This window comes from Monodon monoceros, unplaced genomic scaffold (genome assembly GCF_005190385.1).
Source record: "Monodon monoceros isolate NGI ecotype Baffin Bay Population unplaced genomic scaffold, NGI_Narwhal_1 Super_Scaffold_4, whole genome shotgun sequence".
Lineage (NCBI taxonomy): Eukaryota > Metazoa > Chordata > Mammalia > Artiodactyla > Monodontidae > Monodon > Monodon monoceros.
Window position 1 is genome coordinate 22357468 of NW_021703781.1, and position 26044 is coordinate 22383511.

At 49.2% G+C, this 26044-nt stretch overlaps 1 long non-coding RNA gene across 1 annotated transcript; it reads right to left on the reverse strand.

Moving 5' to 3' along the window:
* Positions 1–863: 863 nt before the first annotated feature.
* On the reverse strand, positions 864–25677 carry LOC114883374. The gene is made up of 5 exons (XR_003790550.1): positions 25598–25677; positions 24480–24580; positions 23316–23577; positions 22321–22415; positions 864–1122 (listed from the first exon to the last, which is right to left on the reverse strand). It is a non-coding gene; the product is annotated as an uncharacterized LOC114883374 (long non-coding RNA).
* Positions 25678–26044: the final 367 nt, after the last annotated feature.

Sequence of the window (26044 nt, forward strand, 5' to 3'; positions counted from 1 at the left end):
TCCATGACCTTCCCTGAGTTCCAACAGGCAGGTTCAAACAGTCACTAATTAGGGAAGGGAGGGGGATTTGGAGACAAGGGAGGAAAAATCAAGAAAAAATAGTGCAGCCTTGGGGCAGAGTCCTGGTTCCTCCTCAAGGGACACACATAACAATACCTTTGAGCTGTTTTGCAGACACTGAAACCCCCACCAGGTGGGAGAAGTTAACTGTCGGCTGCCCAAGAGCACGGAGACCCCGAACTGTTGGAACCAGAAGGTTGATGATGCTTCCCACTTACCTCCCCATCAACCAGTCAGAAGAATGTCCACGAGCTGATCACGCCCTCCTCTTTCAACCAGTGCTATAAAACTCCTCACTACCCCCTCCAGGTCGGGACACGCAGTTCTGAGAGCATTAGTCCTCTGTGGCCCCCTTTGCCTGGCAAAGCAATAAAGCTATTCTTTTCTACTTCACCCCAAATTCTGTCTCCGAGATTTAATTTAGAGGCTGGATACGGCATCAGGGCCCAGGCGACCCTGGGAGAACCACTGCTAACACCACAAGGGCCAATTCAGGTGAGATCAACTACAAGAGCACATTGTAAAAATCAGTGCAAAGAGCCAGGTAACAGTTAAGGACCTACTAGAATCCAGCTGCTCTCAATCATGGCCTTATCTAACTTCGATTCCTTTCTTACATCAAAGAGAAATCTTGACATCGCTCTCGGACTTGGCATGTCTGCAACTTCGCAGAGGCCATTTCTGCATGGCGCTGCTCTGCTTCTGGTTCTGCCTGAGCTTTGGGGCATCAGCACTTTGTCACAGCTCCCAGCTCTCAGTCTGCAGGTTCGTTGGTGTCTTAACGTTCTCCCTCTTACCTTTGTTCAAGAGAAACGTTCCCTCTCCTTGCACATGGCACAGAGAGCCCCTATGGCATGGCTTCCTCATGACCCAGCTCAGGGAAAACTGACTTACCTTGATCCATGGAAAAGCCAAGGTCCGCTGAGCTCAAGACCTTGGCCGGCTCTGGGAAGGGCAGTCTGCCTAGCAGCACACAGCTGATGAGCTGATCCTTGGTCTGCACGGGCATAAATCCCCTCCGAGGCCTGGCAGCAAGGGAAGGTTGGGCCTCCAGCCCCCCAGCTGTGGGAAGATTTACAAAACAAAGAGCAGATGCTCTGAGTAATCACTTCATCACAGGATGAGGCCCAATGCATTTCCATCAGGAAGGGCAGGGTCAGTGGATGCTGGCCCAGTCCTGCTCAGAGGAGCCTCGGAGAGACAGGCAGGTAAGCACGTTGACCAGGCAGCCATAATGAGGAGCAGAGAGAGGAGAATGAACACACTTCACTTCCCCTGGGCCATGCACTTACAAGTAGTAGTACCTTATTTAATCCCTGCAACAACTCCACAGTAGATGCTGTCATTGCTTCTCTTTTGAAGATGAGGAAACAGAGGCTCAGCAAGGTCACACATCCTGCCCCCAGTCACACAGGTGGTATGAGAGCTAACATTTATTGAGTCCTTACTATATGCCAGGCACTGCTTCAGTTGTTTACGCATATTGACCCATTTAATCCTCACAACAATCCTAGAGGTAGTGTATTAGTCTACATAGGCTAGGTTTTGCTGTGGTAACAAACAGTCCCCAAGGTCTCAGGGCCTAACATAACAAAGGTTTATTTCTTATCTACATGAAGTTGGCTGTGGGTCCACGAACCTCTCCGGGGCATCTTTCATTCATGCAGTGACCCAGCAAGTCAGGTAGCTTTGATCTTGTCACTCAGTCTACTGAACAGGAGGTCTTGGTGCTGAGGCAGAGGAAAAGACAACTCTAGGGTCTTGGGCTGGCTCTTCTGTTCTTTTCCCCAGAAGTGACTCATGTCACTTCAGCCCACAGACCACTGGCCAGTGCTAATCACATGGCACCTACCCAATTGCAGTGCGGGTGGGGAATATAGGGGAACAAATAGAATGTTTGGTGACTATCACTATCTCTGCCACAGTAGGTACTATTATTTCTTTTACCTTTGTTTTTTTTGGCCGTGCCCCACAGCATGTGGGATCTTAGTTCCCCAACCAGGGATTGAACCTGCGCCCCCTGCATGGGAAGCGTGGAGTCTTAACCGCTGGACCAAACCACCAGGGAAGTCTCTTTATCATTTTTCTAATTGAATGAAAGATTCTTTAAATTCTGCAGTGCTTTACAATTTTCAAAAGTTTCATGCACGTGATTTCATATAATCCCATAATAACGCTTTTATTTTCCCTTACCCCTCCCAGTAGGTAATATTATTATCCTCACTTTACAAACAAGAAAACTGAGACTGAGAGGTGAGGTGACATGCTGTATTAGTTTGCTAGGGCTGCCATAGCAAAGTACCACAGACTGGGTGGCTTAAACAACAGAAATTTATTGTCTCAGAGCTCTGGAGGCTAGAAGTCTGAGATCAAGGTGTCAGCAGGGTTGGTTCCTTCTGTGGGGCGTGAGGGAGGATCTGTTCCATGCCTCTATCCTAGTTCCCAGTAGTTTGCTGGCATCTTTGGTGTTTCTTGGCTTGAAGAAGCATCACCCCAATCTCTGCCTTCATCTTCACCTGGTGTTCTTGTGTAGGTCTGCCTCCAAGTTTTCCCTTTTTATAAGGACATCGGTCATATTGGATTAGGGGCCCACCCTACTCCAATATGACCTGATTTTGACTCACTTCATCTGCAACAATCCTATTTCCAAATAAGGTCGCATCCCGAGGCACTGGGAGTTAGGAGTTTATCATATGAATTTTGGAGGACACAATTCAACCCAGAATTCTTGCTCAAGGTCACACAGAGCCAATAAGGTGAATAACTTGTACCCCAGTCTGTCTGACAATTCTAACTCTCCATCCAAGGTGATAATTACTTCCTCTGAAATGGGAGGTCTATAAAACATTCGGAGCCATGTTGATGATGAGAATTAATCATGTTATTCTTGTCAGTCTCTGAAAGCAGGGATCATACCTTATAAAACCACTCTTACACTTGCCCTTAAGAAACATGAAACCCATTTAAACAAGGATTCTTTTAAATAAAATCTTCCAAGAGGATGTTGGAAACCCCCAAGAAATTAAAATCCCTCTCCATCCCTACTGTCTCCACTCAAATGGGATGCAGTGTTCTCCTTAGAACACACAGCTGTGGGGCTCTCGTCTCTCGTGGTCCCCCCCATAGGCCTGGTCTAGAAGGAAGACATCTCTGCCTTTCCCATCTTTACTAACCGGGAATGGTGACCTGGTCCCAACGTCCACCTGGGAGGTGTGATAGCTGAACTACTGCCCCATTTAGGGTCTGATATTAAACAAGCTGGACATGGGAAAGGGTGTGTGTGCTTGTATGCTAATTCACATACCGTCCTACCCTCTACCCCAGGTTCCTACCCCTTACTCCTCCCAGCCCCACTGGACCCAGATCCCATCTTTATTTTCTTAAGTTTTCATCTCTGCCCATTGCCTTCCCCAAGCAGTCTCCTGTTGGATTGGTGCAGAATTATGCTCAGCCCAGATAGGAAGAAAACAATCCAAAGGTTTTAGAGTCTGGGTGTCAATGGTCATGCACGTCATTTCATAACACCTTCCACCTGCGACAGCACAGCGCACCTGGTGGAGATGCCCAGTGCGCAAGGCCGTGCCCAGCAATGGGCTGAGCATCTCATCCAAACTCGCAGAGGCCCTGAGATACCTCTGTGGAAGATGAAGGAGCCTGTCACTAGCTAGAGTGGTCAGGACAGATTTTAATCAGTGATATAACCACTGCAGCAGGGAGAAGAGTCCAGTGTGAAATATACTCAACTGGGACTTGCACAGAGGTGACTGGGCATTTTAAAGGGAGAATGAGAGAATGTGGGGGTGGTGCGCAGGGGCTCAGGAAAGTCAGGGAAGTGAAGAATTACAAACAAACAGGAAGGAGGTGTTGGTCCACGTGAAACCCCTCAGGATTGGCGTACTGGCCTTATGGAGGTTAGGCTCTGCCCCTCCCGCGGAGTCTGGGAGGTGGGCCCCCTCTTCAGGTGACGGCTGGAACAGTCAGTTCTTTTGGCAGCCTTGAGTTTTCCCACTCAGGCACTTTAAGAGGGGCCAGCATCATCCTAGGGATGTGGCCCTGGGCTGTTAGAAACTATGTTAGCGTCTGTTCAGGTCTTTATAGGCCAAAGTGGAGGCCTAGTCCAGAAGGAAGCTCCGAGGAGCCTGGCTGGGGTTGGGTCAAGGAGAGAATCCCTGTCCCTTCCACCATTCTCTGTGTTTCTTCTATGAAAGCGGGTCAGCATTCCACTCAAGGCCACATACCTGGTGAATTGTCAAGCCATGCCTGGCCTCCCGAGTTCCTCGCCATGTCTCTCTGGCTTCTGGCTTACTGTTTCTCTCCCTGGGTCTGTCCACTCACATCACCCCCGCCCCACCCCCACTCACTGTTCAGGGCTCCGCCAGGAGGATAAAGTATCTGTGAGGGTCAGGCTGCCAGGAAAGAGGCGAGTGAGTGGCCTGAGCAAGTTACCCACCCTCAGGCCGGGGTCCTCACCCTTCCAATGGAGGATTACAGTGCATCCTTAAAGGGGGTTGGGCTAGAGAAATGGAAATAAAAACAAAAATAAACAAATGGGACATAATGAAACTGAAAAGCTTTTGCACAGCAAAGGAAACCATAAACAAGACGAAAAGACAACCCTCAGAATGGGAGAAAATATTTGCAAATGAAGCAACTGACAAAGGATTAATCTCCAAAATTTACAAGCAGCTCACGCAGCTCAATATCAAAAAAACAAATAACCCAATCCAAAAATGGGCAGAAGACCTAAATAGACATTTCTCCAAAGAAGATATATAGATTGCCAACAAACACATGAAAGAATGCTCAACATCATTAATCATTAGAGAAATGCAAATCAAAACTACAATGAGATATCATCTCACACCGGTCAGAATGGCCATCATCAAAAAATCTACAAACAATAAATGCTGGAGAGGGTGTGGAGAAAAGGGAACCCTCTTGCGCTGTTGGTAGGAATGTGAATTGGTTCAGCCACTATGGAGAACAGTATGGAGGTTCCTTAAAAAACTACAAATAGAACTACCACATGACCCAGCAATCCCACTACTGGGCAAATACCCTGAGAAAACCATAATTCAAAAAGAGTCATGTACCAAAATGTTCATTGCAGCTCTATTTACAATAGCCAGGAGATGGAAGCAACCTAGGTATCCATCATCAGATGAATGGATAAAGAAGATGTGGCACATGTATACAATGGAATATTACTCAGCCATAAAAAGAAACGAAATTGAGTTATTTGTAGTGAGGTAGATGGACCTAGAGTCTGTCATACAGAGTGAAGTCAGAAAGAGAAAAACAAATACCATATGCTAACACATATATAAGGAATCTTAAAAAAAAAAAATGGTCATGAAGAACCTAGGGGCAAGACGGGAATAAAGATGCAGACCTACTAGACAATAGACTTGAGGATATGGGGAGGGGGAAGGGTAAGCTGAGACAAAGTGAGAGAGTGGCATGGACATATATACACTACCAAACGTAAAATAGATAGCTAGTGGGAAGCAGCCGCATAGCACAGGGAGATCAGCTCGGTGCTTTGTGACCACCTAGAGGGCTGGGATAGGGAGGGTGGGAAGGAGGGAGACGCAAGAGGGAAGAGATATGGGGACATATGTGTATGCATAATTGATTCACTTTGTTATAAAGCAGAAACTAACACACCATTGTAAAGCAATTATACTCCATTAAAGATCTTTTAAAAAAAAATAATGGGGCTTCCCTGGTGGCGCAGTGGTTGAGAGTCCGCCTGCTGATTCAGGGGACACGGGTTCGTGCCCCGGTCCGGGAAGATCCCACATGCCGTGGAGCGGCTGGGCCCGTGAGCCATGGCTGCTGAGCCTGCGCGTCCGGAGCCTGTGCTCCACAATGGGAGAGGCCACAACAGTGAGAGGCCCGCGTACCGCAAAAAATAAATAAATTAAATATTAATAATAAGTAAATTTTTTAAAAAGGGGGTTGGGGAGGCCAGAGACCCCGTTCAGAAGCTAATGATAACGGTAGACAGTTATTCAACAGTTATGAATACTTATGAAGGCCAGGCACTTCACCTGATTTTTTTTACCAAAAGGCCAGTAAAAATGCTTAGAGTCCTCTGCCACCAAGATGTGTGGGCCACTTAGATTGAGTCAAGTCAGTCATCTTGGCCAGAGGATGAAGGGGGCAGACAGGAGGGCTCCTTCTCAGCTCTCAGACCCTGCTGGTCTCCTTGGGTCTCTGCCCCATGAAGAGAGGTCAGTGTGAAGCTGTGGTAGCTCTGGGGACTTCCCTGGTGGCACAGTGGTTAAGAATCCGCCTGCCAATGTAGGGGACACAGATTCGAGCCCTGGTCTGTGAAGATCCCACGTGCCACAGGGCAACGAAGCCCATGAGCCACGACTACTGAGCCTGTGCTCTAGAGCCCACGAGCCACAACTACTGAGCCCGCGTGCCTAGAGCCCGTGCTCCGCAACAAGAGAAGACACGATGATGAGAAGCCTGCACACCGCAACGAAGAGTAGCCCCCACTGACCGCAACTAGAGAAAGCCCACGCTCAGCAACGAAGACCCAATGCAGCCAAAAATAAATAAGTAAATAAATAAATTTATCTAAAAAAAATTTAAAAAGGAAGAAGAAGGTAGCTCTGACGTCCCCTGAGCTGGACTCTAGTCCAGGCTTACCGTTCGTTAGCTGGGCACCCTGGCCTTGTTAGTCTCGTTTTCCTCATCTGTAATAACTCTTAGAGTTAAATGAATGCTGTGAGGTTTAATGAGATAAGACAGACAAAGAGCTTAGGAGAGAACTTGGCATGTAGAAAGCCTCAAAAATGTTAGCTGACACTTATGGCAGGGACAAACTTCAAAATCACATCTCCTCTGGGAGATGGGGAGGGTGGACACTGGTGACTAAATGCCACCCCTCAACCCGGTTCTGTACAGCCCCAGGCCAGGGTCTCAGGGCAGGTGGATCTCCAAGCCCCAGGGAGCCCCAGTGTGGAACCTCCTTCCGGGCCGCACTGCCAGCCTCCTCCAGCCCCTGGACACCCTGCCCTGCTCTGAGGCAGGAGGCCGCTCACACACACGCCTTGCCCAGGGCAGCCTCCACCGTGTGACCAGAGGGAGGCTGGGCATGTGGTTGGGGGGCAAGGCTGGGAACCTTGAAGACAAAGAAAGAGCCCTTTGCTGTGGTTACTGAAAAGAAAAGAAATTCTCCCGTTCAAACCCAGCCCCTGCAGACAGCCCCACCCTCAGACTCTGGGCCCGTCCAGGTCCCTCCTGGGCTCTTGGGACCCCTGTCCTGGGGGATGAGCCTCCCCTGAGCTCCTCGTCTCCCCTCAGGGCACTTCCCATCCCAGCACTGGTTCCCTAGCTGTTAGCAGCAGAAGCCTGCCTCCCACGGTGATACCTCACAGGCTCCTGATTAAAAACAGCAACAAGATAAACCCCAAACTAAAAGCACAGCTGTTATGCTTGAAGCCCTGTCCTCCCATCCAGTTTTTAATAATAATAACAATAATAGCTATCATTGTGCTTTGCTGGGAGGACATTCGACTAAACTCAATGCTCACAATAACCTCAGGGGTAGGTATTATTGTTATCCCCATTAAACATATGGGAAAACTGAGTCACGGAGTTAAGCCACTTGCTCAAGGTGATATAGATCAGAGCGAGGACTGCATAAAGGCCCCCAGCAGCCCCCTCCTGACTGTGGAGGCTCTCTCTGCCTTCTCCATTCTCAGGGACACATGTGGCCATCCTAGTGCCCATCCCTCGCCGAAGAGTCTCTGCTCTCAGGGGTGGGCACAGAGAACCCTATGGCCTAAGCACCTGCCTCTGGCCCCCTTCCCGTGTTTACCCTGAGGCTGCCATCCTGACAAAACTTCCTTGTCCTGTCCCAGGAGGTGGCAGGTTTTTAAGGACATGGGTTTAGTACTGGGCTGTTATCATCAGGACTGGGTTTCCTCTCTCGGAGGTGGAGAAGTTGCAGTCAAAAAATGTATGGAGAGTGATGTTAAGCTCGCCACCTCTTCCTCTGCTCCCTGCCTGGGAAACACGGTTCTACCTGACAGTGTGCCATGTACATACACAGTACACTCACACACACACACACACATACACACACATACCTGCAAACGCACGCACGCGCGCACGCACACGTGCACACGTACATAGCCTTCCAGGAAGCAGGTGAAAGCAAAAAGGGTCTTTCTTAAATCTTTGAATGGCCTCATGGGATTCCTGCACATCTGAAGTCATTTACAAATTGTGGCGTGTGTGTACACTTGTGCGTATGAAGTGCAGGCATATGCAAGACATAATTTGCAGGTCCCAGTGCAGAATGAAAATGTGGGACCCATTGTTCAAAAAGTATTAAGAATTTCATGATGGCAACAGCGAAACATTAAACCAAGCACAGGCCCCTTCTGAGCACAGTCTGAGTGTGACCATACAGGCTGCACACCCAGGAAGGCGGACCCACTCACAAGAGTGGGTTGAATGTTTATACTGCAGGCACTTTTCAAATTAGAAGGCTCAGGGCTTTCCTTAGAATCTCAAAGGGGTCCATGACTCTCTAAAGGTTAAGAACAATTTGGTAGCAGAAGGCTGGTGTTAGAGGTGTGGGTTTGAGTCCCAGGCACATGGTTTACTAGCTGTGGGGCCTGGACCAAGTTCCTTAACCTCTCTGAGCTATTTTCTCATCTGTAAAATAAGGGTTATAATAAAGCCTGCCTCACAGGGTTAGTGTGACAATAGTAAAACTGAGCAGGACCCTGTAGGGCTTCTGGGCAAGGAAGCCTTTCGTTGTTCCCCATTCCTTGTTTGTAGGGAACAGATTCCAGCCTCCACGACCTTCCCTGAGTTCCAAAGGGCAGAATCTTGAACAGTTGCTAATCAGCGAAGGGAGGGGATGAAAAGACAGAGGAGGGGCAGCCGAGAAACAATAGAATAGCACAGCCCTGGGGCAGGGCCCTGGCCTCAAGGGATATACACAATTATCTTCTGAGCTCTTTGCAGAGCTAAAACCCCCAACAATTGGAAGGCGTTAGCATTCTTTATTCCAGGAAAGGCCAGGTTGAAGGAACCAGAGAAGCTCATCAAAAGATTACCTGAGACCAGATTAGAAGAGGGCAGGCCCTGCATACCCCCTAATTCTTATCAGCAACCCCACCCTTGAACAATTACTATAAACCTCGTCACCAAATCCTCCCGGGATGGGACACATAGTAGTCTTTGAGGGGCACAAGCCCACTGTGTCCCCGTTTGCCTGGCAAAACAATAAAGCTATTTTTTTCTATTTCACCCAAAACTCTGTCTCCGAGATTATTCGAGATTCGATTCAGCACCGGTGCACAGAGGCCGAGCTTTCAGCATCAATAGGGTCCATGAGATAAACAGCTTAGCACAGAGCCTGTCACATTAGCTCCCAGGAAGTAGTCGTTAATGAACTGAGTTCATTCTGTTTTGCATGTTACACTTGACGTTACATCCTTTTGCCAGCTTGATCACAGCAAGCCGTGCCTTCCGTGGATGTCCTCAGCAGGCCCAGCACAGATCCTGGCAGGGGCTCTTGGGAACACGAGCTGGTGTTTCTGAAGACTGGCTTGGTGTCTTGGCTGGTCTCTCCCCCAGACCTTGCCCTGCTGGCTGACCTGACTGATTTGGTCTGCAATGCCTGGGCCACAAGGATATGTGACAGGTAGCAGCAACCTAGGGGACCCTAGGGCTGGTGGATGATTTCTAGGTTGAGCTTGAGAGGACTGGGCCCCTCAAGAGGACCTCATAGCTTTTAAGTCCAGTGTCACACTTGACAGAGCCTCTCTCTAAACTGGGGCACCCAGGAGAGGGTTCTTAGGAAACCTGGGGCCCAGTGGCCCTTGGCGGCCCGTATTTCCCCTCTGGTACCCACATGGTGGCTCCTCGGGGGCCTCCGTGCTGCTTCAGCAATTATCTCCCCTGGGCCTGCCAGCATCACAGGGAGAAGAGCCACCGTGGCCCCGTCACCCCTTCCCTCCTTTCCTCCAGCCTGGTGCCACGGCCCACACCCCACCCCAACTCGTTTCAGGGTGGAGACTCCTAGAAGAGGGGAAAAGGGAGAATCGGGGCTGAGACCGCCACACCACCCCCAGCGTGATCAGAGGGAAGTCTGCAGCCCCTCAGGGTCTCCATGGCCATATTTGTAACATGCAGGGGGAGCACCTTCATGTCTGCCCTGGAGAAGCCCTCACCCATACACCCAGGAAGGTGTTTCAATATGTACAATGTATATCTTTGTACAGAAGGAAACTCAGGATGAGAAAACACAGGCTACCGGCCCCAGATAGCTGTAGTGCATGTCAAAGGAATGATTTCAGTGAGCCCACACTCTTGCATCTTCCTATACATAGAAAAGTACTAAACTCCTTAACTTGAGATATCTTGTTTTCTTTTATTAACAGTAATCTTTTGATGTTCCGACTACCTGGTCTTTTGCTGCGAAAACTCCTGGCTCCCCGCCTTGCCCCTTCTGAACAGTTTTCTCACGGTTATCTGAGATGCTATCTCATGGGCTTGAAGTCCTCAGAAAATCTGCCAAATAAAACATAACTCTCGGCTTTTAGGTTGTGCGTTTTTTTTTTTTTTCCAGTCGACACAGTCATATTAGCAACGTTATCCAGCAGTTCTTAAAGGCTAAGTGGGATGACACAGAAAGGTGTCCAGGATGTATTTTTGAGAGAAAAATGAAAATTGCAAGATAATATATACAGTGTAAGTCATTTCTGTAAATATAAACTATACATTCTCTAAACATATCTATGCACAGGGAAAGGTCTGGAAAGATGTATTTCAAGTTGATCATAGAGGCTGCCTCTGAGAAGGGAGGTGCTGAAGGGGTGGTCAAAAAGGACCTAAAGTCCACCCTTCTGGAGCCCTTGCCACAGGTCCTGCAAGCGTGTCCCAGACCCTGCTGGGATGGAATTCCTAACCCCAGGGCCAAGGCCATGCTGCACCGCTGGCATCTTGGGTGGAAATTCTGATTGGCTCGTGAATAACCAGCCTCCCATCCACTGATAGCAAAATTGTTCCAAACATCATTTATTAACTCCCCACCAAGGGCCAGGCATCCCACCCTCCCACAACAGGGTGGGTATTAGAGTCAGGCAGGGACTGCCAAGAACAAGAACGGTGGCAGGTCTGAGACTTTTCCTCTGCTTGTAAGCCAGCAGTCAGCCTGCCAGTGCCATGAATGCTGGCAGACTTCTGGGACAGAGACAACAGACTTATTAGGTAAAACAGGTGACACAAGCTCCATGTTTGCCTTGGTTCCCTTTGCTCCCTTGTCTCACGGGCCAAGTGGGAGACATGCGTGAGGAAACACTGTGCCCATAGGGGGTTTGTGTCTCGGCTGAGGAATCCTGAGATTAGGAAATCCCCAATCTTATAAAGTGGCTTCTAGCAAACCTGCCCAATCTTTGCCTTGGAGGGAGACATTGTTTTTATTCTCCTGGAAAGCAAACACATCTGCCCTCTACCCAAGGGAGACACTACATCTGCCAAGGCTGTTTGCTAGACAAACACCCTTGAAAAGATAGTCCGGAGCAAAAGGTGTCCCGGGACTCCAGAAATTCCAGAGGCCCTCTGGAGAACTGTCTCCAGAACTAACACTGGCAGCCTGAGATGAGGCACTGAGATGTTGAGTTCCTTCCCCAGGGTCACACAGCTAGGACACAGCAGAGCTGGGGTTACACCAGGTAATCTGACTCCAGCGCCCTTGCTTTTTCCTCCCTGCCTTCAAAATGGGCTGCTGGGCCAGGCTGGTAACCAAAGAAACACAGACAACACTGCTTCAGAGGGAAAATCCACTCTGAGTTCCCAACGACGACCTACACAACTGCAGGAACAGAGCCTGTCTGTGGCTTGGGACCAAGCACTGCCCACACGTTCCTGACCTGACTCCCCCGTGGGGATGAGAAAAGAAAATTCCTCTCCAGCTGCCCCTGGGTGATGTCAGAGAGGAGCTGGAAATAAGGAATGAGCTTCTGGAGACCGGATAAATGCTCTTTTCTTTTGCAGAAGGAAAATAATCTCACACCATTCCGTATTGACTTAAACATGAAATTTATTTATGGAGTAGAAAGAGTTGGTGTTGGCTTTCAGCGCCCAACCAGGAAATGGTCTGGGCTTGTTTTTGTCTCCTCCAGCACCATGTCCCCCGGTGACCTAATCTGATTTTTCAGACTTGAAGGCTTGATCCTGTTCCCTGGTTCTCAGGCCTCCCCTGACCCACCTTCTCGTCTCTGGAGCCATTCCTCCCTGCCTGGAGGAGGCGCAGAGAGGGGCCAAGTCTGTCATTGAGTTTCCTCTATTGCTTACTCTCCTCATCTGTAAAATGGGGACACACATCTGCCTCACACCTCCCTCATCAATAAAAAGCAATTAATAGTAATAATAACAGTAATAGCAATAGCTTCTAATTTGGTGAGTTGCTAATACATGCATCTATGAGGTATTAGGATTCTTCTTTACAGATAGGGAGACTGGGATCAGGGATGCTGGCAAAATTGGCCACTGTCACATAGTCACCCTTAAAGAAATGTCCGCCTCCTGTCACTTTGCCCCTCCCGAACTCCTCCTTGCCACCGAGGAAGACACATCTCCAACATCTGCTCCTCTGAGCTCTGTCTGAAGTTGCACAAGGTTTATATACTCAGAGGCTTGGGCAGGGCTGAGGCTGGTATCTTGTCCTACAGAGAGCAAGTCCCCTTCCCCAGGAGCTGCTCTATATGAGGCCCTTTAACGTTGTTTAACCTCATGGCAGCTCTGAGAGAAAGAGCTTTATCTCCATTTGCAGGTGGGCAAACTGAGGTTCTGAGAGTATTACATGGCCAGACCGTATGGCTGGTGGGGAGCAGGACAAAGGTCCCACTCTGTAGGCCTGGCTTCTTATCCCCACACCGCAAAGCCTCTGAACCAGCAGGTTGTGATATGGCCTCAGTTTCCCCTTCTGCAGCATACGGACAAGACCCGGCTTCTCGCCATCTGAGATCCTGAGGGGTTTCTATGTTGCCTTCAGATGAACTCTGTGCTATTAGTTTGGAAAGACACAGAGCGGATCCGTGACATGCCGAAAGTCACCCGGTGAGCCACAGCAGGGCCAGCCAAGGTCTGAGCCCTCTGCCTCAAAGCCAATGCTCAGTCACCCACACCTCACTGGCCAGGCCTCTGCAGGGAGGGGGTAGGTGGGCTGAGGCCCTGTCTCAGAGAGGGAGCTGAGGGAGCAGTCCCAGGTAAATCCCAAACAAGCTCCCACGACGGGAAATTACAGGGTAAGGTGGTTGGTGGCGAGGCCCGGGTGGGGCTGGAGGACGGAAAAAGAGGGAAGAGCAGGCCTGATGCCCACACTTTCTTCCCGGGGGTGGGGGCGGCTGGCAGCTGCGGGGACAGACACCTGCAGCCAGGTGTATCTGGGGGCACCCACCTCAGGAAAATTCCACCAGCTGAGGCTGGCAGGCACGGGGTGGGGATGACCCAGGGGATGCCCTCCCCACCTTCCCGGCAGGCAGGGTGATGAGCTATTGTCCTGCTAATTAAAAAATTTCACTTGCCCTGCGGTTCCATAAGAATTAGGTCATTAGTCACTGCAGCTGCTGACTTTCAACACACCCAGGCGTTCAGGACGGAGATCAGGATGAGGCACTCTGTGCTCCAGGAAAACTGAGAGAACAGGCCTTCAGACAGGTAGGCATTTTCGGGCGAAATTTTTTATGAACCCGGATTCTTGCAGCTTCCCATACTGTACTTAGAAAAGCACTAACTGAGGCATCTGCCCCTCGTGACCAGCAGCAACTTCTACTGAGATATGTGCTTGGCTGCAAGCACCCCCTTCATCAAAATCACATCTATGGGGCTTCCCTGGTGGCGCAGTGGTTGAGAGTCCGCCTGCCGATGCAGGGGACACGGGTTCATGCCCCGGTCTGGGAAGATCCCACATGCCACGGAGCGGCTGGGCCCGTGAGCCATGGCCGCTGAGCCTGCGCATCCGGAGCCTGTGCTCCGCAACAGGAGAGGCCACAACAATGAGAGGCCCACACACCCCAGAAGAAAAAAAAAAATCACATCTATGCTGACCTCCTGCTCTACCTTTCAGAGCAGTTCCTCAGGGCTCTCTAAGAGGCTGAAACTCACAGCTCTCACGTTGTGCATACTTAGTTCTGCCTGGGACTCTTTCTGCCCATCACCCGTCAGGTCTCAGTTTAAACTCTCCTTCTGCCTCCCTGACCTGCGTAAGTGGAGCAGCCCCCTCCTCAGCCCCACCTGCTGGGTGTTGGTGCCCAGTGACTGTTGGTTATCTGCTTTATTTCAGATTCATCGTCCTGGACCACCACCTGTGAGCCCCTCAGAGTCTCAGCCTTGCCTGGTTCTGCTTCACCGCTGCCGCCCAGCGCCCAGCGCCCAGCTCGGGCTGACGTGCAGCACATGCTTGGTCCCTATGAACAGGGCCCAGGATGCGCCTGCCCATTTAATTGCATAACAGGAGGGTGAGGGACTTGTCCTATGGTTCCAAGAAGCAGCAGAGAAGCAAAGCAGAGGACCTCTAAGGGGAATTGGGGCCCAGGATTTAAGAGAGCCCATCTGAGGCTAGACACCTCTCCCCAGAGCCCTCAGAGCCGGGTGAACTGACCCCACCCCAGCAGTCCCCACCCTCGCTTAGTCATAGAGTGTGGAGGATGGTCCCTTGTGGGGAAAAAATTCTGGTGACAGATAGCTCTTTCCACCTGGCCCCATGGTGGGAAGGTGGCTCACCCTGTCACCACCCCCAGCCCAGTGCTGGGGGGACTCTCAGAATTCTGCATGGAAACTTGAGGGTTCCTGCAAGCACGGGGAGCTGCCATCTGGTGACCCAGAAGCATAGGCGGGGTTCTCAGGAGAGTTTTCCCTGTGTCCCCAAGAGTTTTGGGATACTGGAAAGCAGAGAAGTGGGTTTGTGAAGGCAGGAGCTGAAGGATGTGTAGATTAGAGGTAGGGCCTGGCCCAACATGAAAATGCGGGGCCCTTGTTCCAAGCTTACTAAGCAAGGTTAACATCAACAGTGGTAAGTCATGTTGACCGCAGACTTTGATATGACGTGACGAGAAGGGCACTTTACTGCTGTGGGATCCCCCCACTCTCTGTGGGACCGCCTCCCCAGAGGCAACTGTGGAGCAGGAATTGAGAAGAGGAAAGCCAGTGGCCAATACAAATTTGAAAAGACGCTCAGCCTCATGAGAGTTCAGGAAAATGCAAATTAAAGCCACACTGAAATCCTATTTTTCACCTGCGAATAGTCAAGAATTTCAAACATCAAACAGCAACAGCCAGGGACACTGAGGGTGCCTGGGACAGGCAGCTGTGGTCTCCGTGAACACGCTGCATCACCCTTTCGGAAAATAATCTGACATTTTCTTCTGAAACACAAAATACACTCACTTTAGCCCAGCAGCCCCCCAAACTGACAAGTTTCCTAGAGGAACAAAAGCACCCACCAAAAGGATTTATAAAAAGGAGTGGTTTTCTGATATAGTTTGAAATAGTGGCGGGGGGGAACCCTAAGTATCTGAAGAGCCATTTCTCTACAAGAGAAATTATTGAATGAACATGGTAGGCAGGTTCTTGCCGTTGCATATTATGCGTCTGTTGAAAAAAAAAAAAGGATTAGGCACAGCTCCATTGTCTGAAGGGCTGTGCACATCCTGCTAAATTTAGAAAGCATGTTGCAGAGTTGGGACACTATGGGAACTGTAGGCGAGACGATGCAATGTGTAAAACTGTCCCACACATTACAGGACGTTCAGCATCCCTCGTCCCCTCATGGTCGTGCCAACTCTGCCCTCTCATTGTCAAAAAAAGAACAGCAGAAAAGCCTTAACATATTTCCAAATATTCCATGCTAAAAACCAGTGATGGTGAGGCCTGGGGTGAGGTTTTTGTTTTTAATGAACATTAGCAAGACCCTAGCTGTATAGAAGTTTCCTCCTGCTTGGCTGTTGCGGGAATGGGGAAGGGGGAGGGAGAAGATCCCTATGCCTGGTTCCATTTTTGTATGGATTCACCAGGCAACACAGGTCACTCTTGTAATTACCAAAATTACCAAGGAGAAAAACCTTTTAAAAGAAAAATAATGAAAGAATAACAAAAGCAAAAGTAAAATGGAAGGAAAGGAGGGAGGGAGGCTGCTCTAGAGACCAAAGCCCCCACCCCGTAGCACTACATACACTACATATAGCCCCTGCCCCTGCCGGTGCAGCATCATCGGGGTGTGGACAGGGAACATTGCCGTCATCCCAGTTCTACAAGGACCAAGCCATTAGCCACTGCAGCTACCGCATTGGCGGCACACCCTGAGGGGAATTCAGGATGGAGAAAACCAGGAAACATTCTGTGCTTTGGATACTGGCCCTAGATAGTCAAGATGCATATCTAGGCAACCAATTCAATGAACCCAGATTCTTGCATCATCCCATGCATAGTAGAGAGCTAAAATAATTAACTGGAGATGTCTGTTCTTTGTGAACTTTTGACGTTCGACCAGTTTTTTTCCTGGCTCCTCCTTTATCTCTTTGGAGCAGTTCCTCAGAGCTAGCAGAGGCTGTCTCTCACGCTATGGTCCTCAGTAAGACCCCTGAATAAAACTGAATTTGTAACTTTCAGGTTGTGCTTTCTTTCTCCAATAGACAGGGGTCACCTGGTGGCAGCACCTGCCGGCCACCTCCCTGGCCACATAGCTCTGGCAACCTCCTCGGGTCCGGCAGCCGTCCTCCGCTCGCCACAAAGGCCCCTTTCTCTGCTGGCTGTTTTCCTTGGGCCCTGCCCACCTCCATGGGCAGCCTCTGGCCACTGCTGGTGGCACCAGGACAGGCCCTTGCCCGCTGCTGAAGACTTGCTTTATGGACACCCAGGCCCTTGGAAGGCAGCTGTTTCCACCTTCCTGCCACATTCCCGCCCCACTCCCCCAACCCCAGCTCCAGGAGGGAACACGCCGCTCCCGTTCTTCGTCATCCCACGACATAAATCATTGCTCCCTGGGTAGGCAGCGAGGCCAGGTCCCCCACAGCCCACATCACAGGCGTTCTTGACACCCTACTAGCTGGAAACCACGCCCAGCACTTCCCCTCCACCCGGCCCTCTCCCCTCCCCTCCCGGAGGCCTGGGTGAGGCTGAGCCAGGAGCCCCCGGCTGCACCCCAAGGCCACGGCAGGGGGCAGTTCCAACTCGTGTATTTCTCATTTTTAAAACACCGTATGTATTTAAACATGCCCTGTCTTGTTCCAAAAATATGAAACAGCCACAAGGACACACAAGATGCAACCAGCATAAACTAAGACCAGAAGATGCTCATAATAATCTTGCGACAGAGATTTTTGGTATAGTTTAAAACATGAAAACTTTAGAAGCCACTTAACGTCCAACCATAGGAGACTAGTTAAGTAAACTACAATATAGCCACACAATTGAATATTATGCAGTCGTAAAAATTGAATTTATAGCTAGATAACCTAACTTATTTATAAATAGTTTACTTATTTATAGAACCTAATGTTAAATTTGTATGTCTATATGCTAAATTTGTAAGTCTATATGCCTCATGAGCTTCTTGAAATGACTGTGGCTCCCAGGAAATTAAAAGCCACTACCCTATAGAGGGGCATGTAACGACTAGATATTTATGTTGTATATAAAATGTATGCATTACAAAGTCCCCTGCTATCTAGCCTGAGGGTGCAGGACAACTTTGATGTGGGGCTGAGGGCTCTGCCAGTACAAATGGTCTATCCATTTGGGGACAGAGCCAAAGGGGAATGGCTTGCAGCCCCTCTACTGGCCCCATTCAGGAAAGGAGTCGACTCATTCCCTCACAGAGGGGTAGGGTGAGATGGGGTCAGAAACTCTCTCTGTTCACCTCTTAGGAGGACAGTCAGTGACACATCCCAAAGAGTCAGCCACGAATGGTGGACTTTCTGGCATAAGCAGCAGATTGTTTGCAGGTGACTGAAATCAGAACACAGAAAGCTATTCACTCCACCCAAGGCTAGGAGGTTCTTACTACCTATCTCCAGGAGAAAATCCCCAGAACACATTTTAGATTGCTCTGTTTACCTATTGCTGAGCAACAAATCAGCCCAAAACTTAGTGGCCCAAAGCAACAACAACCGTTTTATTATCTCTCATGGTTACTGTGGGCCAGGAAGTCAAGGATGGGCTCAGTTGGGTAGCTCTGGCTCAGGATCTCATAAGGTTGTAGTCAGATGGAGGCTGGTGTTGGAACAGCACGGGACTGGGCTGGCTGGGGGATGACCAAGCACCTCTCTCTCTCTTCCTGTAGTCTCAGGGCCTCTCCATGTGACTGCTTCATGTGTGATAGCTGGGCTTCCTAACAGCACGGTGGTTATCACACAGAGCCATCACCAATATCCCAGGTGGGCAGGACCACCTGAGGCAGATGGAAGCCCTATGACCTTTGATCCCTGTATATTTGACATCGACACCATTAGTCTATCTATCTTTTATCTACACAAAAGTCAGCCATTTCATGCCTCAGCTGACCCACAAACACTTTGAGCTACGATGGCACAGGGGTACTGTCAGCCAAGAAATGGACTTGGGCAGTGGCCATCTTTTTCTGAGTTTTAGACAATTATTTGAATATACTTTTGAGTTTTACCCATGATGTTTGATCATGGGTAAATGATCAAAACAGAAAACAGAAAAGTGAACTCGTTGATGGAAATGATGAAAAAGATACGGGCTCCAACCCCAGGCCAGTTAAGGCTCCACTGGCCTGAGTTGGATGGTGAGCAATCTTGAGAGAGTTGGCTATGAGTTCTCTTGTGAAGAAAAAGAACAAAAGCAAAGGAACAAAATAGAAGAATGTATACTACTAAAGTATTTTGGATGAAATGACACAGTGTCTGGGATTTGCTTTGATATGCTCCAACAAACAAACAAAAAGTACAAGGGGGGGGCAAGATTGGTCATGAGTTGCTAATTGTTGAAGCATGGAGGTTCATTATTCCATTCCTTCCATTTTTGTGAATGTTTATCATTTCCGTAATAAAAAGTAAATATAAATTTATATCACATATTAAAAACACAACATTAAGCGTCATATCTAAAAGCTAAACTGTGATTAGGTGTCATTAAATTCCTGGAAATGTCCCCTCCCAACTACTGTGCACTAATGATTTTTGTTTTATTTTGGGCCGCAGCATGCGGAATCTTAGTTCCTGGACTAGGGATTGAACCCGCGCCCTCTGCAGTGGAAGCACAGAGTCTTAACCCCTGGACTGCCAGGGAAGTCCTGATTTTTCACAAAGATTATCAGGGTCATATTTATATAGAAGTCAGTAACCATCTGTACTGATGTACTTAATTCCATTGCGCAAACTGCAGAATCTTCCTTGCAAGAGAAGGGTATTATATATGTGCAACCACAACAAAAGTAATCTCAATCCCTGAATTCAGAGCTCTTGAAGCAATGAGGGAGTGTTAATTAACAGAGATAGCAGGTGTTGGCAGCGGGAGCAGGAATATCCTGTATGGTTTGAATTTCCTTTTGCTGTGTGTATGTGTCCATTTTTAAAGCTTAATTGATTTATTTAGAATAAGAAAAAGCTGTTGAATAGGTACTATTGGCTGTTCCTTTCTTTTTCCTATGGTATTATCTTTACTACTTTTGAACTCATTTTGTCTGCCAAGGGAGTAGGTATCACTAGCAAACAAGAGATACCAGGCATCGGGCTTCCCTGGTGGCGCAGTGGTTAAGAATCCGCCTGCCAATGCAGGGGATACGGGTTTGAGCCCTGGTCCGGGAAGATCTCACATGCTGCGGAGCAGCTAAGCCCGTGCGCCACAACTACTGAACCTGTGCTCTAGAGCCCGCGAGCCACAACTACTGAAGCCCCCGCGCCTAAAGCCCGCGCTCCACAACAAGAGAAGCCACCACAATGAGAAGCCTGTGCACCACAACAAAGAGTAGCCCCTGCTCTCAGCAACTAGAGGAAAACCCATGTGCAGCAGCGAAGACCCAACGCAGCCAAAAATTAAATAAATGGATAAAATAAAATAAATTAAAAAAAAGAGATAACAGGCATCAAAGATAAAGAGAGAATGATGCAAAAGTTTTATATGGAATAAACTCTGGTCATCAGCTTAATCCCACTTCTCTACTTTGCCCCCACTCACCACCTCTGACTTGAAAAAAACCGGTTGTTCCATTTCAGCCCTAGGACGTCTCCCAGGCCAGCCCAATGCAATGACCAGCGCGCCATCTGGTGGCTTCTGGAAGAAGTGCATAGGCCGTGTTCTTTTCTGAGCTCACAAGCAAAGCTGTAGTTTCTACTGGGGGTCATAAACTGATGCTCCACAGGGCAAACCTGACATACAGATGTACTGTCTATAAATGTACAGCTGTATGGATCGCAATGCTTCTACGGGTTTCTAATATGTTGCCAACATTAAAAAATCCAGATGTGGGACTTCCCTGGTGGTCCAGTGGTAAAGAATCCACCTTACAATGCAGGGGACGCGGGTTAGATCCCTGGTCAGGGAACTAAGATCCCATGTGCCGCAGGGCAACTAAGCCCGCGCGCCACAACTACTGAGCTCGGACGCCTCAACTAGAGAGCCTGTGTGCTGCAGACTACAGAGCCCACACGCCCTGGAGCCTGCGCCTCACAACTAGAGAGAAAACCCACACGCCACAGCTAGAGAGAAGCCCAAAGGCCACAATGAAACATCCCGCATGCCTCAGCGAAGATCCCGCGTGCTGCAACTAAGGCCTGACGCGGCCAAAATTACATAAATAATAAATCTTAAAAAAAAAAAAATCCAGATGTTTTACATAAAAAGTCTGATCTCTGGCTTCTTTTGAAAACTGGATCTGAGGCCTGTGCTCTCCAGTTATCTGTCTGGCCTCTACTGTGGCCACTTTGGTTTCTGTTAGTTTGTCCTACACAGAATCCCTGTAGTGTGTTGAACAGTGTCTCCCAAATATACATGTCCACCTGGAACCTCAGAATGTGATCCTATTTGAAAAATAGGGTCTTTGTGGATCCAGTGAGTTAAGGATCTTGAGATCATCCTAAATCCAATGACTGATGTCTTTATAAGAAGAGGAGAGGGAATTCCCTGGTAGTCCAGTGGTTAGGACTCCGTGCTTTCACTGCTGAGGACGCAGGTTCAATCCCTGGTCTGGGAACTAACATTCCACAAGCCACACAGCACCACCAAAACGAACAACAAAAAAGCAGGAGAGGACACAGAGACCATCATGTGGAAACAGAGACACTGGAATGATGTATCTACAAGCCCAGGAGCACCAAGGATCGCTGGCAAACACCAGAAGCTAGGAGAGAGGCATGGAATGGATTCTCCCTCACAGCCCCCAGAAGTAACAACCCCACTGACACATTAAGTTTGGATTTTTGGCCTCCAGAACTGTGGGAGAATAAATTTCTGTTGCTTAAAACTACCGTTTGTGGTAATTTGTTACAGCAGCCCTGGGAGCCTGCTGACAGTTCCCAAGAGGTCCTCACCTATTTATAACATCCCCCAAACAGGCCTCTGCTCTAAAGCCTACGGGGACAGGGAACTTACTACCTCCCACCTGTGTGATGGACTAATTGTTGGAAAGTCTTTCTGCTAAACCAATACATAATACAAACAACATAAGATCAGGTTAGAGTCTATAAAGAGTGAGGGAAACCAAGGCCTAAGAAGAAAGAAATCCCTGCTGGTTATGGGCTCAGGGGTTTCATGGAGGAGGCAGCACTTGAACTGGGCCTTAAAGGATGGATATGATCAAAACAAGCAGAAACAGGTGTGGTGGCGGCCATGTTCCAGATGACAGAGCAGTGGATGGCCCAGAGGTAGGAAAGAGTGGGCCATGTACAGATCCATAGATTCATTCATTCATTCGTTCATTCCCTTCTAGGAATATTTATTCTCTGAGCAATGAGTAGTGAGCTTAGTTGGAAGGGAAGCGTGTGGCTGTGTGGCGTCAGTAGGTTGGAATTAATAGTGAAGCGTCTAAATCTTTAAAAGTCCTGGTCTCCCAAGAGAGCTAAGTAAAATATGTGACATTTATCCACATCCCTGGGTTATTTTCTTCAGGCGAAACTACTCTGCTCACCGCTTGTATAGAGGACTGCTGGTTTGTATCTTTCCAGGAAGTTTCCCTGTGTCCCTTCCCCCGATCACAGCCCATGTTCTGGCCAAAAGGGTGGCTACGTGATCCAGGCTGGCCACCCACAGCACCCGACTCACCTGGCAGCAGCGATGGGTCCGGTCAGAGTCTTTCCCTGCCACTGATGTGTAGACTCTGGGAGCAAGCAGCTCTCTCTTTGCTGGAGCAGCAACTTCTATGCCACGTGGAGAACGCCCATCAGGAGTCAGAGATTGAGGCCAACAGGTGAAAAGAAACAGTAAAGTGTTGATGAAAAATGGGCAGCACCGGGGAGAGCCCTGGGGGCACTCACCTCACAGTCGCTCTCCTGGAGGCCCTGGTTCCTAGACTTTTTCCTTCACTTCCAAGAGCTGCCCTAGTATCCTCCCCCTTCATGAGGGCCGGTAAATTCCTTCTCTGCCTAGGCCAGTGTGAGTTGAGTTTCTGTTGCTTGCACTGAAGGGTCCTGGGTGATATGGTCCTGTTTCCACACGCTCCCACCCCCACTGGCCAAGCAGCCAACGAGAGCAAAGGAGGGTGGTTCCCATCCAGGCCAGCAGCGCCCCCTCCAGTTGAGAGAGGTCACCCCATGCACTTTCTGGTGAGCATGTGAGCACTTGGTGCTGTTAGGGTGACACTGAAAAAGCACAGGGCTGTGACTCCAAGTAAAATCCAAGTAAATTGCAAATAACATAATGAATGAAAGCTTCTCTGTCTGTGATGTCTCTACCCCAAAAGACACCAATTTCCATCCTTAGAGAGTCATTCCTTTGGGCTAGGGCTCCTTTTGAAATATAAGCTGGGAGAGTAGTTCAGGAGGCAGTAAGCAGGCCAATTTGCCAAAAAATTTATACACTTGAATGCACCAAATTCACTAAATTTAAAAAATTATAAAAACTTGTTTATTTTAACTAAATATAAAAACTGGTTTATTTTAACTAAATATAAAAACTGGTTTCTTTTAACTAAATCTAATTTTCAGCACTTCATATAAAACGTTGACATTTTGGTTTCCCACATAAAATTACTGGGACACTTTAGCTTGGCAGCAATTTGCAGAAAGTTTCTACAGGAAAGGGTAAAATTGTTTACGCACCTGAAGAGAAGTGAATCTCTAATGATAAACAGCACCAGGAGTGACGATTTTTTTTTTTTTTTTTGCAGTACGCGGGCCTCTCACTGCCGTGGCCCCTCCCGTTGTGGAGCACAGGCTCCGGTCGCGCAGGCTCAGCGGCCATGGCTCACGGGCCCAGCTGCTCCGCGGCATGTGGGATCTTCCCGGATCTTCTGGCAGGCGGACTCTCAACCACTGCGCCACCAGGGAAGCCCGATATTTTAAAGGGGGATGTCAGGCTGACCTGGGACAAGATAATTCATCTAGTCACTCATTTATTTAACATATACATCCTGGTTACCTGTCCTGTGCCAGGCTCAGGACTCAAGGATACACATGTGACAGGACATGATCCATGCCCTCAAGGAACTCCAGCAGGGGAAAACCCAGGGAATCAAGGAGATGCAGCTCAGTGGTCTTAGGACAGAATATAGGCCTACACAAGGCCAATGAGGAACAGAAGTAGCTTGGTCCTCTCTGCCTGAGGAGGTGAGAAGGAGACATGACGTTTGAGTTGGGTTTTGAAGGGTGTGTAGGAGTTCACCAGGTAAAGAAGAAGAATGGAGAAAATTTTCAGGCAGGAAGTACAGACTAAACTAAGGTTCTGAGGCTCAGAAGGTGGAGAGGAAGATGAAGATGAGGAGGAACAAAAGGAGTGTGGTGGGCAAATCACCAGGCTTCTACAAAGCAAGTCAAAAGGAATTTGACTTTCAATCTGTGGGTAATAGAGAGCCACTGAAGGTATTATGTAGAGGAAGCAAATCACCCTGTCTCCATGGCAGCTGTGACCAAGATGGACCAACAGTGCTAGAAAGGAGGGGGCTAGAAGACAGGGTAGAGGCTGCTGCAGTTGTCCAAGCAATAGATGAACAGGGCTAAGTTAGAATTTATTCATTCAACAGATATTTATTGATCACCACCTGTCTAGAGACAGGCGCTAGCTCAGGTGATCGCTGCTGGGGATTCAGCAGTGGGTAGAAGCTGGGCGATAGAAGGGGAGGCAGAGGAAGATCATTCCAGCTGGAGGAAAGATCTACCTCTTTCTGTGATCAGGGCAAAAGAGTTTGAGACCATCAGAATTCAGATATAGATTTGGCTCTTGTTTCAGACTAAAAATAACAATGATTTAGACAAAATAACACCTACGTTTCTCTCCACTGGCTGGAACAGTGACTCCGGGGTGAGTGGGGCCCAGGCTCCTTCCCTTGGTTATGTCACCTCAAGATGGAGCTGCTGTATCTGTGTTCCTGGAAGCGGGAAGGGGCAGAAGGAGTTGGGGGGGAGGCATGCCATGCTTCTCCTGAAGGCCACCACCAGGAAGTGGCATCTGTCACTTCTACTCTCATCCAAGTTTCCAGCAGGGAGTCACCTGACCATGTGGAGCTGCAAGGGAGGCTGGGAGGTGTGGCCTTTGTCTGGGCAGCCAGATGCCCAGCTAGAAATAGGGGGTTCTGTTGCTATACAAGGGGAGAGTGAATGTAGGGTCATCCTGCAGCCTCTGACCCCGCCTGTGTTTGAGGAACTGCTAGGGATCCCATGGGCTTTGGGATCTGTTGCCTGGGCATAGGCCCTGCAGGCTACATGCCAGGCCCTCCACCCCTGGGGGCCGGGGAGGCCTCCTCCCATCCTACTCCACACCCCGTGTCATCTCTCTGGATACCAACGGCCCCCAGAGCTCCCCACACTCTTTGGATTCTGTGAGGAGTGAAGAAGATGGCCCACGTGGCTGTTCCCACGGCACCGGGCCTGGTGCAGAGGAAGCCCTCTGTGAAGGAAGCCATCTGCATCCATGTTTCCTTCCACCTAACTTAGCATGTTTCCGCTCTCCTCCTAACTTAGTCCGGCTAACTGTCACAGCCCCCAGGAGTCCCCGATACCCAACGGTCTACGGATACCCTTCATCACTCACTCAGCCTTGTTCCCTTTGCCTCCTGTGCCTCAGCCTCAGCATCTATAAAGGGGGACTAGTGAGAGGACTTGGCACAGACAGTTGTGTGACGGTGTCTTCATCCATAAGACGATGAGGGCTGTTGTAAGGCTTAGATGAAGTCATGCACGAGAAGGCTCTGGCCGGGCTGGGCCTGAGATCACCATCTGCCCCGGCCACAGGCTGGGGAACTGTGTTAGCCACGTGACCTCCTCGGCCACCTCACTGTCAGGTGGCAGTGTGCACAGGCTGAAGGGGAGAGTGCTTGCCTTTCCCTTCCTGTTCCCCCAACTGTAGGAAACACCCTGCTCCAAAGTGTAGCCCCAGCCTTACCCACCTCCAAATGTCACCAGCAGAAGAACTCAGTCCTTTGAGCCTTCAGAAAGATGGCCGCCACGGCTCAACAGCCCTTCTCCAGCGTTCTTTTTAAAGCACAGTTAATTTTGCTTTGCAAATGTGTGAGCCCTTGGGGTTAATTAGAGGAAGTGTGGAGTGTGAGAGGGAGAGCAAGAAAATTTTGAGCCGGTCAGGATTCCTGCCTCTTCACGCTGGCACAAAATCACAAAACTGGGCAGTCTAGCCCAACCCCTTCATCTCACAGCTGGGGAAACTAAGGCTCGTGGAGAGGTGCTGACCCAAGTTTAGAGACAGGACCAGGTGAATTCCAGGTGTCCTCATTTCTTCCGCGCTCTTCCCCGGCACTCAAGCTCCCATCCACGTTCGCCCATGATTTGTTTCCGAAGATGTGGGATCTCTGCGTTATTTACTGTCTCACTGTGGGAAT